We start from the raw sequence: 14,380 nt of genomic DNA on the forward strand, positions 1-14,380 counted from the left end.
TGAGGTGGCATTTTGTATTTGCCACATTGCTTATCTTTTGATCCAGTAAGTATGCAAGATAAAATGAGCCATGCTTTTACGAAATGTCTATAATTTTCCTCCCTCTAAAGCCAAGGTACTTTATATTTGAATTTGTGCTGTAAATAAGTGTTTCAGGTAGGCTGGAGTGTTTTCACTATTGTTACTTATATTTTGGTTGTATGGGCAGACTGCTGTTACATTACTGCACATTTAGTTGATTTGCTTTGAATGTATTATATGTGATGCACTATTTTATTAAATTAACCAAGGCAATGTGAGTTTAGGGGGAAAATCATTTTTTGATTATTTTGTATGATGCACTAAATGTAACAACCTAGCTCAAATGAAACCATTCTGAATAGATTGGTCCGTTTTGTGGGGCTTTTTTTTCAGCCTGACTAGCTTCATAATGGTGCAGCCTGCAGCTGATTTCCAGTTTTGAGGTGTTATCTGAACAACAACAGGCCTTAATTTGCTCAGGATCACTGGGCATGGTTAGCCCTGTTCTGTCTTCTCACTTAACTTGCATTGTTGCCCTAAGCACGAAGGTTCTCATATCCATATTTTTCAGCACTGTTCTTTTATTAGGCTAAACTTTTCCTTAAATATTAGTTGAATGTTAAGGCTAAATTTTAAGTTTTGTGCATTTAACCTCCACCCCTAATTGCTTGCCCACCGTAAAGTGTTTGTGCTTTGTTCCTAAATTCTCTACATGAGGTGGTGTGCATTAAAGTGTATTTAGACTCTTTCAGATTAATTAACAGTGACCTTAGGAACCACTGTCCTTGTTTAATTGGTGGCTCCAAAGCACACTAATGGCATAAATCAGTTGATAATGAGATTCAGACTTGCTTTTAACATATATAATAACGCTGCATTGATATGGCAAATGAGATTTGTTGACTCTGTATTCGTGTTACAGGAGAGAAGACACAATTAGATGTGTACTTGCAGGATGGGGGAGGGCTTGGCTGGAATGAATAACATGCAGTCCAGGGTGGATGGATGGGATAAGGAGGATATTCTACATCAAGATAAGTTTGGTATTCTCTCCTTGTCTCTAGGCAATGTGCAATACTGGCTGGTGCACTTTAGGGTACAAAAATGTTGTGGGAAGGTGTTTCTCAAAGATTGCTGGAGACTAACAAAAATGACGACTTAATCTTAAATATAGGTACATGTTTTTAAACTAAACTTACGCCCACTATTTTATGAACTGCAAATTAATCAGATAGCTCCCAAAGAACAGAAAAGGTTTTGACTTAAACTAGCAGTCCAGGCTCCATTACTATTTTCAGTTTAATGTTACCCATATCCATCCTCACATTTTGGAAAGAAAACAAGGACTTTGCAACAAAGTTTCTTTGTTTTCCCAAGAACTAAAAATGTTCTGTATGTAGACCAAACAATAAAAATAAACTGCTGAACTACCTTCTAATGCATGGGGGTTCTGGAGAGAGGAAACCATGGATATTTAGAGGCATAAAATGAGTCATTGTGCTAGTTAAAGAATTTTATAAGGCAGACTCTGTGGGTTTGAGTTGCATCTGTTACCTTTCCAGCTAGGACTGAGGGGTATACAGGAAAAAGAATGTTGGATTTAATCATGCCTTATAGTGAACGTATTGTACTTGGACTAAGCTTCTAATTCAATCTAGACCTTAGGTAGAACAAAATCATTAGTATTTCTTATTATATAAATGTTTACATTAGATGCATGCCAGTTTAGCATACCTAAACAATATTTTTAATCAATTATGCTACAAAATGCGGTTAACAAAATACTTTTTGTAAAGAAGTAGTGCGTGTTCTATAATCCTTTTTTTCTTTTTCTTTTTTTTTTAAATCTCTTTGCAGTTTTACCTATTAAAAAGATAACCATGCCTGCATTTATGACAGTTCTTAGAAGCCATAATGGACTGGGTTGCTATGGTGTAAGATGTAGAACAATGAAATAATTGATTCTCATGGTATTGGCTTCCTGGAAACAAATTCTGTGCAAATTGCTCAGCTGAATTGGTGACAACAGTGCTGGTTGCAGTTTCATTTAGCTTATGCTTAGAAACTGTCTTTTTTAATAATAAAAAAAGTGAAATGTATCAATGTTGAGGTTTTTTCCTTTGTTTTAACTTATTTTTCCCTTCTGCATTTTCAGGTCAGTTTCATGAATTCAAAGGCAACTTACCAGTGATTTCTGGGTGCTGGGGCTGAGTTTCTTGTGTATTTGTAAGTATTTATTGATTCATTGCACTTTTTATTGCATTGTCTTAAACAGCTTTATGGTGAAAATAGGTGTACAGTTAAAATATGATCCTTGTAGCCCACAGTCAGAATGTGATATTATAAAGAAAGGTACTAAAGTACTCAAAACTTTTTGTTTTGTTTTTGTAGTCAAAAGGGAACGAGTCAGTGTCCCTTTGTTTTTTTAGCACAATCCTACATTTCAATTACTCAGAAGGACTTTAGACTCCTGAATTAACACACAGGCTCTCATTTACAATGCCCATCAAATTTTCCAACAATCGTCAAGGTGGTGGCAGCTTGCTGCTTACCATTTTAGAACATCTGTGAATCTGTGCTGACCCTGTGGCTAACGTCAGCAATGTTTCTTGCTACAGTGATGGAGAACTGTGCCTGGAAGCAACTTCTGTCTGGTCACTGGTTTAAGGATGGTGGGACTTCTGGAGGAAATGTAGCACAGGTTATTGGATAAGTGCAAGGACAGTACTGAATCAGCACTGTATTTATGTTTAACTTTGAAAAGTTTGACCTTTACTATTGCAGCAAAATAAGTGATACTGAAGCAATTTAGGCCTCAATTTAAAACACTTCAGCATGTGCTTACATTCATGAGAGATGAGCATGCACTTAAAAGTTAAGCATGTGCTTAAGTGCTTTGCTGAATAGGACCTTAAAGAAGAGACACTGAACAGGAAATAAAACATAATTTATGGAGTGAAGATAAAGAAAATGTTGACTGATTTTTGGATGTGGCTAAATATACTGAGTGGTAACCCATTTTCAGTACTCAAAGAAAGGATGAAAAGTAGCCAATAAACCCTTTGTTGTAAGGTGGTGTAACTTATATACCTTAACTCACAAATCTAGTTTATGGAGCTTTAGGTACATAATTATCTATGGAAAAATTATCCACTAAATCACAATCAGTGAGCAAATGCATGTATCTGCTTCTCCATGGGACTCATCAGCCTGGAGAAGTGAAGGCTCAGGGGGGACTTGGACTTGGTGGCAGCGTGTAAATAGATAAGGGGTGTGCATCAGGATCTGGGGGAACATCTGTTCACCGGGGCACCCCAAGGGAAGACAAGGTCCAGCTGTCACAAACTCCTGGAAGACTGTTTTAGGTTGGACATAAGGAAAAACTTCTTTACCATCCTAGTCCCCAGGGGCTGGAATAGACTCCTCCCAGAAGTAGTGCATGCACCTACTCTGGCCACTTTTAAAAAACACTTGATGCCTATCTTGCTGGGATCATTTGACCTCAGCTGACTTCCTGCCCCTTGGGCAGGGGGCTGGACCCAATGATCTTGCCAGGTCCCTTCCAGCCCTAATATCTATGAAATCTCCCCAGAGAAGGAAACTTGATATACCCAGTGATTTGCACTAGATGATGCTTAAGTGCTGCTACCAAATCTTTCTTCTTGCAAAAAATGTCTTTTCCTCTGTTTTTTAGCTAATGCTTACAATTGTTAGGCCCTTTCATGTACAAATGTATTGATTTATATGTCTTTTGAATGAGCAGTTTTAATCATATTTGAAGAGAAAATACAGAAGTTAAATAAAATAATGGATGTGCAATACTTATAATCTTGGAAAAAAGAGAATACTAGGCCTGCGTGAGTTGGCAGCAATCCAATTCAGCTTTGGATCCGGCCATTTCGGATGGCCACAATCCAATCCATAGCTCTAGACCAGGTTTCCACCTCGATCCGGCCAAAGTGGCTCTGAAGCTTTGGAGCCACCTCGGAGATCTGGCCATAGGGTATAATGGGGAATCAATGAAATATCTATAACTTTGTTGTTTTTTGTCTAATGTGGATGAAACTTGCAGAGATGGTAGCCTCTGCTGAGAGCGTGAAACCTGCCAAGGTTTAAGAAGGTTGGTGCAGCAGTTTGGGGGGGAACTATACCCCAAATTCTTGAAAGCCAAACTCATGTCACGGCTGTGTGTTACAACACGGGGGTGGGGGTCAAAACGGTAGGGGTGGTGGCTCTTACTGAGACCACAAAGCCTGTGAAGTTTCAAGGAGATCGGTGCAGGGGTTTGGGGGGAACTGCACCTCAAGCTGCAGACAAGCAAAACTCGTGCCATGGGTGACACTGCGTGTGCTAAGGCGCAGCAGGGTGACAGCTGCAGCAATGGTGGCCCCTGCTGTGACCACGACACCTGCCAGCTGTTGCGGAGATGGGTGCAGGGGGGTTTTGGGGCCCTGCACCCCAGCTGCTGACAGACAAAACTCGTGCCAAGACAGTCTTGGAGCAGTTGATTCTCTGTATTGCTTCTTTCCTCTCCTTAGCCTGGTTTTGTAGGTGCTAATTGATGCCCGTTAAGTCATTATGTAGTGGCTAGGTTCTGTGTATTGGGTCCCTGAGTGAATCATAATTGATTGATTGGTAACTGGTAACACAGCAGCTTAGCAGCCAGGCGTGCAGCAGTGTCTCCCCTCCTGGCCCCAAGACAGACACAGTCAGTCCCACAAGCACCCATGGCACCAGTTTTGCTTGTCCACAGCTTGAGAGGCAGTTCCCCCCAAACCCCTGCAATGATCTTCTTGAAACTTGGCAGGCTTTGTGGCCTCAGTAAGAGCCACCAGCCCTGCAGTTTTCACCCCACTGTGTTGTAATGCCTAGATGTGACATGAGTTTTGCTTTCAAGATTTTGGGGTGCTGTTCCCCCCAAGCCCCTTCACTGATCTTCTTGAAACTTCGCAGACTCCATCCTCTCTGCAGAGTCTACCACACCTAAAAACGGACAAAAACCAACAAAGTTACAGATATTTTATTTCCCCACTATACCCTATGGCTGGATCTCCGAGGTGGCTCCAAAGCTTGTCCAGATCTGAAGCGCTGTCCGAAGCCTCACATAGCCCCAGAGAATACCCAGTACGGCCCGTGAAGTATTATTTCATAGATTTCATAGACATTAGGCCTTGAAGAGATCTTGGGAGATCATTGAGTCCAGCCCCCCGCCCAAAGGGCGGGAAGTCAGCTGGGGTCATAGGATCAATTATGGATTGGCTATGGACTGAAAGCTTACTGTGATTTTTAATATCATGGTTAAAGCTCATGATTTTTAATAGTGTTTTTTTCCAAGGCGCCATTGCATGATTTTTATCAAGGGTTCCAGTGCCAGAGCTGACACACTTGTCAACAGTCTTCTCAGAGGCTGCTTCCAGATGAGTGGGAACATGCGTTTCCCATGGACAAGTAGCAGTGGCACACCTTGTGCCACTACTGGTTGTTCCTGGGGAACGCCTGTGTCACGTGTGCTCTGGTGCACGGCAGGTTACTCTGAGTGGGGTTGGGGAGGCTGGGGCTAGCAACTATGTTGGCCCCAGCAGCCTTATTTGGGGCTCAGGGGGCCTCGGGGAGCTGTAGCCGCAATGCTCCTGAATTGGAGAGCCTGGCTCGCCGCTGGAGTGTGATTCTGGTCAGCCAGGCTCCAGTGTTGGATGGCGTGCGCTGCTGCCATGTGCCTTGCTTTTTTTTGGTATGGGTTTTTTTTGACCCTAGGATCTTCCAGGGTCAGAACCGCAACTTGCACTGCAGAGTTGCATGCTGGTGCCACAAAACCATCTGCGGTGTTGCAAACCACATACGCCACACACACACACTTTTGCCATGGTGTTAATTTTGCCATGGTGTTAATTTGCAGTGAGCAGTTTTTATGACACTGGGATCTCCCAGTGTCAAAAAAAACCATGGCAGAAAAAAGCTGGGTGGTGCACATGGCAGCTGTGTGTACCACCTGAAACTGAAGCCTGGTCAGTCAGAGCCATGCTCCAGCTGCTGGCCAGGCTCCATGTGCCCAGATTGCCACTGCTGCAATGCCAGGAGCCCCCCAGGATGCCAGGTAAGGCTGCTAGTGCTGGCCTCAGCTTGCCCTACCCGACCTGGGGCAACTTGCCGCGTGCTGCCATGCATGTGCGGCACATTTCCTGCACAACAACTACATGCTACTGCTATTTGTCCCTAGGCAAACACACGTGTGCACTCGTCTGGACATGCCCTCTGTGTTTAAGTCCTAGCAGGAGCTTTCAACACCCCAGTCAAAATCCCCAGCCTTGGCTGCAGCCAACACCCAGTGCCTCTGAGGAAGACAAAAAAACCAAACAAACCCTGACACACAAAGTTCTCAGCAAATACTGATATTTGTTGAAGTTCATGTCCTATGTTAAGGAAAGATGAAACCTTCCTAAAATTGATATAATAAAGATTCTAAATCAGGTTTGGAACATTAGTATTGATGTTGTTGTTAGTTACTAACAGTAATTTCTACTGTGCCATAAACTTCATGCTGATAGTAAGGCAAATTAGTAATTCAAATAACATCCAGTGTGAAGGCTTGATTTCTGCAAATTCTATTTGTGCCAGTAGCCCCACTGAAGTCAATCAGAGAAGGACTTACACTAGTCATAGCACATCAAGTCAGCTCATGAAAGGCGAGGGTGCTAGGCATTGGTATAAAAAGGTTAACCGTGAAAGATGCCAATAAGTTTTAGTTGTTTACATGTCTTACTGTATTATAAATTGTGTATGCAAATTTTAGATATCCTATTATTTTATTCTTTAGATTGATATGCTGATCTTTTATTCTTTTATATTAAGTAAAGTTTGATAAGACAAAGGGCAGCCCCAAGTATCAACACTAAAAAGACTGATAAGAGTAATTGCATGCCTTTTTGAAACAAGTGTATGGTAGGGTTTGTTAAATACTTATTTATATCAGTTTAGAAGCTATTTTAATCAGGAACTATAATAACTTTTTTCCTCAAATTTTTGAAAGTTTTGTCATAAATGTGTTTTGCTGTAACATGTAATTACTTGGATCAGGCAGTTCAGACAGCTTTGTTGTTGTTGTCATAGCTGACCAGTTTTGTTCAGGAGAAAACAGGATTGATGACTCATACAAAATAGCAAATTGCATGGAAAATGTGACTTTTGTGCTGTTGTATAATGCCCACAGAGTAATTGTCATAACTAAAGGTTACTTTTTACACAAATATCATCCCAGAGAGGTTTAATATTTTGATCTGTTCTTGTTAAGATTTCTCCAGTGCCAAATTATAATAGTCATTCATAATTAAAAAAAAAAAGTTAAATAGAAAGATTATCTTTAATGGCACTGAATATTTGAAAGGATTCTTATTTGTACTTTAGCAATGCATTCTTTTACTAGCAAGTAGCCTCTGAAATACTTTTTTCTGTTTAGCCTGAATATAAAGAGGTATGGGTATTATGCACATATATAATTTCAGTAAAAACTGACAGATGAGAAAAGCAAGCTCTCTCTTAAATGAACGTTACTTAAACTCAGGGAAATTCAAGCGTATTGTGATAACACCTCTTCAAAGAAAGGCTTGTTTGGTACTATGGTGAAAATAACAGCATGTAATTTGATTTTAAAATCAGAAAGCTTTAAAAACCAGCTAGTAACAAGTCATTCATACTAGTATTTGTTATAAATACAAAGTAAACATTTGGAAGTTGTCTATTTAAGCAGATGTATACATCATTGTGCAGTGCCATAAAATTTCATTTTATCAGACTTTTCAGTACTGGAATCCAGTTTGCTGTTTATAACAAGAGCAAGTTGTTGCTTCAAGCTCAGTAAATTATTGTTGGAGGTCTATTTTTTGTAAGATTTTATACCTGAGGAGATGTATATTGGCATGGGTCCACTGAATTCAATGGAATTGTGCTTGTTTGATGCTGACCAAGTACGTTTCTGTTCTATACCTGGTGCATTTTCTTTTAAAAATATGGAACCATTTCAATTGTAAATAGCATCATGGTGGTTAAGACTCAATAAAGAAACACAAGTCAAAGACGACGGTTTCTATATGCTTTCTAGCTCAGTACTGAGAATACATTAAGATGTTAAAAAGTTTAATTCGAGGATGAGTTCTTTCCTTTTCTTTTTCCTTTAGCATATCCATAGTACACCAGGTTCTGGATCAAGAAATTTTCTGTTGGGTTGTCACTAACCTTCCCCAATAGAAATTTTGAAAGAATCCTCCATAGAGAAGCATAAGTAACAGTTCTGTCTTTCAGCGACTTTGTCTCATTCCTTTACCTAACTTGATTCACCTGTTCTGAACTTTTCTCATCCTCTAGAACAGGTCTGTTCCACTTCAGAATAGCTGGGGGCTGCACACTGTTGGCACTGTTGGGGCTGCATGTCATGGGGGTTATACTGGAACTCCTGCCAGGCGCAGCCCCTCCTGCCATGTGAGCCCCCTCACTGCCACCACCACATGGATGATTTCCCCCCTTTCTGCCTGTGCCACGGCTGCATAAGCAGCACAGTCTCCCCATCCAACACTTCCCCCTGCTGCTGGTGCTGTCCTGAGGACAGTGAGATCATTGGGCCTTCCCCCATGCTGACCTGCCCTGAGATGAGTGCTGCTGGAGCAATGGGAGTAGTGGTGGCCAAAAAGGCACTTAGAGGCCACATCCAGCCTGTGGGCTGCCAGTTGGACAGCTCTGTTCTAGAAATAGTTTTTAATGTCATTATAAAAGCATCAGGGTGTAGTGGATTCTGTCTGGTTTCTAAAAGGGAGAGCTGTTTTTTCCACCTTCTTTTGTTCATTAGGTTTTCAGAAATGTAATGAGTCAAGTGGGTGCTGAATTGGAGCTATCATTTAGAAAGGCCTGTCTATGTATTTAAGGCATAAAGCTATTTTTACCAGCTGTTCTCCATGGATTGATTATTGGTTAATAATAATTTTTAACAAATACATGTTTATTTTTGGTAGTGAGTACAAGGCCAGCCTAGGATGGAGCCGTGTCATGCTATGGGCTATACAGATGAGTGGGCAGTTCATAATCTGAATGGTTTACATTATAACTAGACCAGCTCAAGATGGGAGAAGAGCTATAAAAAAGCCAAGTGAACTGTGCCGAGAAACATGTTAAATCCATGATTTTGGGTGGAGTGGGGAGGAAAACATGGGGTGTTTTATTTAGGGGAAGATCAGCTCGGTAGAAAGAAAAGTGAAGGGAGGAGGGTGAGGATGACAGAGCAATGGGAAAAAGTTAGAGGGATAGGTTTAGAGAAGAGATTTGCCTGGGAGGGAGAGGGAGATCGTTGGAGCAAAGAGTTGCACTGAACAGAATGGAGAGAGTCCAGTCAAAACTGTACAGTTATTTTGAATGTCTGGATGTCCCTACTGTGGCTGCTTCTGCAGCTTCTCCTTCTGCCTGGACACCCTGGCTGGCTTCTTTCTGCAGTTTTTCCTTAAAGCCACAAGGTTGGGTGGGCAATTACTATACGTGAATTAGTGCTGTGGGAGTGGGGAGGGAAAGGGAAAGTGTCTACAGCACAGTTTAAAGTATAGGTATGTGGTAGCAGAGAGGGTGGTCTGTCCTAGGCCCCATGTTACCTCCTTTCTTTGGTGCAGCAGTTACAGCTTTGGCTACTAAGAAAAATTAGCTGTACCGGATGGTTTCAAGGAGCTTTATCTGTTTGTGTGAAATGCTCCCTTTTATGGAATATGGAGATGGTAGATTTAGAACTTTAATTTATAATATAGCACAACCACTCTCTCCTTCATTTCCTTAGGAGCAACAAAATGGATGTCACAGGAGAAACCCATCATAAAAAATAATAATTTACATTTATAGTAGACCTAAGGCTCTTATAGCACTTTTAAACTACTACAAATATATATATATATATATATAACCACTGAAATGCAGCCACCACTGTCACCATTGGCATCCAGCTAGCTATTATAACACATTTTGCACAGGGAGAAGATTTGTATGTAATCTTTAGCTTACTTTTTTAATGAGACTTAAGCCCTACTGTTTTAATTGCATTTTATTAGTTGTACTATTATTAGAAATATTATTTTAAAGCACTCCAGTGCTCTGGATGCAAAATTGGACCTCACCACTTTGTCCCTGTCAGATATGTATGCTACTTTCGGTCAGCCAGCCACCCAAAAAATTCTTTACAATAAACAGTAAGTGGAAAAGACTCAGGCTCATCCCACTAATTGTAGCATTGTAAGGAAGAAGTACCTAGTACTATCTATGTGTAAGACCTGGTTCAGAAAGAGGAGGAAAGTCCTTGTGCTGGAACAAGAATGTGCAAGAAGGGCAGAGGAGTTTGTACCTAGAGTCAATTGGAATTTTTTTTGTAGAGCCCAGTATGTTTGTAGATTATGCATCATTGTTATAAACTCATCCTCTAAACTAAAGCGTTTTGATAGATAAAACTCAAGACCTTGGAAAGACTCTTAGGGAAGTTTTTTTTCAGGCCTTGCCACCTGGTGAAAGTTATAAAGTACTTCTAGCATGCACTGTACAACTGTGTGGATGGATAACGCCAACTGTGTGTGAGCATTGTCTGGAATCTTAGGAAGTCACATTTATTAAGTGGATCAAGATTGTAAATTGTTCATACTTGGCTTTCCTCTCTCCCTCCCTCCCCAGCATTGTATATATAGCTTGATTCAGTTATTGATATAAAATAGAATTGTCTAAGACTAACCACGTATTCATTATAATCACTATTATGGGAGAGGTTGGAGTAAAAGGTCACTTGCTGTATCAAGATCTTCAGTGTATAGCTAAGCCTAGCTCCTTAAAGATATGATAATAGTCTGTTGAGACAGAGCTGTTAACAACGATGCACAATACCTAAAACAAATGTTTTCTATGAAAGCCTCCCTATTTCTAAAGCTAATTGAAAAAATTGATAAATATGCATTACCCTTTAAAAAAGTTCTGCTTACTATCTTAACACAAATTTGAAGTAAAGTGCCAAGGTCAGTTGTGCAAATCAGTTCAAAAAAGATTTTTGAATTTGCTTTCCATTACGATGGCTTCACCGCTTAAAAGCTCTCATATGGATGCCAAGAATGTAAAGAATCTGAAATTGTGTATTTTTATTGTTAGTACTGCGTTTGTGTTCAGTAGAGCTGTATTGGTGTACAGGCTCTACACTGGCACATTGAACACACATTTATGAACTGTAGTTAGAAATCTGTTTAATTGAAAACAGGTTGCAAATCTGGATATGTGTGTATGATAGATCCAATGCTGTGGAGTTATGGAATATCCAAAGACTACTGCAGTAAGTTTATAAATATTATACATATCTCTATGACTAAAGGATGTTTCCTGCAAGAACTAAATGTATTGAGGAGTAATTTTCCCAAATTCCTAATGCTGAAACAATGCAGGTAATATATATATTCTGAAGTTTCACTGTCTTGGGGGAAATAGCCAACCAGTCAGATGAACCCAGTTCAAAGTTTTGAATAAAGGCCTTAAAACTATGTAACCCTGACTTGAGAAAGAGATAAGCTCTTCATCCAAAAGCTAATAGACATGTTTGTGACCAAAGGAGACAATTCTGTAGAGAGCCTGAAATGCTTTAGACCTATGTCGGTCTCCTTGTGGAGGATAGTTGTCCATCTGGCAAAAGTAGGCATGCATGTACTATTTACTTTGTTTTACGAGTGCTGGCTGATTCTTAGGCAAATCTGTTGTTGGCCCAGGGAGAACAGAACTGCAGGTGCTAACCTGAAGCGTGGCTGGTGGAAGTGGGTGGCAGGATCCACCCCGGGAAGGGTGTAGGCTAGAGGCATAAAACTTAAGCTAGATGCTCTTGAGGAGGCTACAAGAGGTCAGAGGTGGAGTTAATTTGCAAACAGTGACGATAATGCCTTGTTCATATTATAGCTTTGGGTGTCTTGGAAACTGGGTTGGATTAATGGCAAAACTAGTCTAGCATCCCACAGTGGCCAGCAGCCAGTATTTCATGCTTCAGTAGGCCAGGTGAATTATGGGATAGTTTTTATTACTTGTGAACAACAGTGCGAGTAGATTCCTTTCAAACCCCTTGTATTTCTGCTATGTGTTTTGAGAGAGTACCTGAAACTCAACAGAAATGTAGGAGAGTACACACCCTTGATTTATTTAACAGTATTGTAATTTTTTCTATTTTCTTTATACCCCTTAAAGTTTTATTTGGGATTTGCATCCAGCAGATATTTCAATGCAGTGGTCCACTTTTGCTGAATGGTTAAGTTTAGTTAAAATCCAACAATGAGAACCACATAGTAAACATTTTCCTCCTGAGATTCATTACCCTACATTTTCATAATTAATTTAATCTGTTATCGTGCTGCCCCTTAACCTGGTATTGTTTAAATGCTGTCAGGAAATGTCTTTTTTGTTGCTGGCCATTCCTTCTTCTGGTCATGATACTGGTTTCATCAACAATACCTGGAACTACTTTTGACACAGCTATACTAGCTTAATTTTTTTCCCACTAGGAAACATTTTGTTAGAACTCCCTGTTCTGTCTTCCTTCACCATCTTTATGGCAGACCAATAGCCTATGTGTGTGGATATTCGTTTGCTTTCATAAAATCTTATCCCCTACAATAGGCAGATCTAAGATTTTGAAAAGGGGGGTTCATATGGTATGGCATATCATCACATATAACACAACACATAGTTTTCTCCAGTTAAAGAGAAACTAGAACCTTTGCTTTAAGATCAAAGCAAAAAAACCAAATACAGCTATTGGAATGTGCACTACTTTGCTGGAGTATACACAATTTTAAAAAACACAGCAAACTAGGTAGCTAGTATTATGTCATTATAGTTAAAGGTACATCTCTCATTCAGATTCATAAAACAAAATCTAGCGTTCTTGACCATCTTGACAGTGCCTCCAGTACTTCACCTTCAGCCATTTTTGTACCTGAGTTAATATTACCACACCTGAGTCAAGGTTTTCAGCTAGAGCTAAAAACAGTCTGCTGGGCTGTGAATTTGAGAGCCGTTACCAGGAAGGGCTAACAGACAGCAAAACTGCAGAATAACGGGGAGTTTGAATAGTGAAACATCAAGACCATTAAAAAGGAGAGAGGATCATTAACACTCTTGGTGTGGAGAGAGATTAATAGCAATCAGGGAGATGATAAAAGTCCATTGACTCAGCACTGCTGGAATAGTAATGCTGCTGCCCCTCCCAGGCAGTTGGTTTTAAAGTTTGGGTGGAGCAAGAGTCAAAGTTGAGAAGCGGTTCAACTGCACCACCTCACCTCCCTAACTCACCCCCGGCCCCTTGGTTCTGTCCCTGTCCATTGCTAAAGCCACATATCACAAACCTTTGTTACAACAATACTCTTGGTTTTTCTTCCTCGTCTTCTTCACTGAAGTCTGACAGTACATGCGTATTATAAACTTTTGGCAAATTCTCTAGCTTCTGTATTTGCTCTTTCATCTCTTGATGCAGATGCGTTATGGACATGCTTTAGGTGCAGCTGTAGATGTTGGATGAAAGGAGCATAACAACCCACACTTTATCATCTCTTTCTCTGTACAGCTGCAGGACTTGTGCACCTCAAGAAACATGTTTGCTATGAATATACTTAAAGAGTGTCTTGCTTATTGTAATATCATGGGCAATTTGGTTTTTACTAGAGGTACACCGATACATCAGTCCGATAGCAGATCGGCACCAATATAAAGAAAATTGACTGTATCGGAAATCAGCTTTTTTTTTGCCTGATTTGGCCAATAAATTGGCTGATAAATGCTCTGTGCATGTGCACAGCCGCAGCGTAATATGTAGGCAGCGAGGAGCACAGCTTGAGGAACTACGTCCAGCTGGTAAGTCTGTTGTGGTGGAAGGGGAGGGGGGAAGGAAGGGGTCTGCAGGGTGCAGATTGAGGTCCTTGTGGTGAAGGAGGGAGTGGGGCTGGGGAAGTTTCTAGTGCTGCCTAGCCAGGGTAGGGCAGGGATGGAGTTGTGGCTCATCTGGTGGGGTGCAGGGAAAGGGGGAAGCTTCCACCACTGTGCACATCCCAGGAGGTATGGGGGCAGGCTGCTGCTGCTGGGGCAGGGTGGGCAGAGGTGCTGGTAGTTTGGATTGGGGGGGCTGCAGTGAATTTGGTGTGTCTGTAGCCTCCCTCCCAGCACCACCGCTGCCCATCCTGAGCACAGCCTGACCCAACCCCCACTGGGAAGAGCCTGGCACAGCCCTGGCCCCAGCCTGTCTCAGCCTGCCCCACATAGATCTGGGAGGCACATGCCCCACATGCCTCCTGGGGTGAATGCAGTGGCAAAAACTGCACCCCCAGACAAGCTA

General features: G+C 41.1%; 1 protein-coding gene across 2 annotated transcripts in view; it reads left to right on the forward strand.

Moving 5' to 3' along the window:
- SOX6 (SRY-box 6) overlaps positions 1-14,380 on the forward strand; it is a 528,512-nt gene that overhangs the window by 59,458 nt on the left and 454,674 nt on the right. For both annotated transcript variants that reach the window (XM_019551786.1, XM_019551785.1), the window contains exon 2: positions 2,177-2,247. The gene's annotated coding sequence lies outside the window, so the exon portion shown is untranslated. The remainder of the gene's footprint in view (positions 1-2,176; positions 2,248-14,380) is intronic.

Source organism: Crocodylus porosus, unplaced genomic scaffold (assembly GCF_001723895.1).
Source record: "Crocodylus porosus isolate Cpor-Errol unplaced genomic scaffold, CroPor_comp1, whole genome shotgun sequence".
Lineage (NCBI taxonomy): Eukaryota > Metazoa > Chordata > Crocodylia > Crocodylidae > Crocodylus > Crocodylus porosus.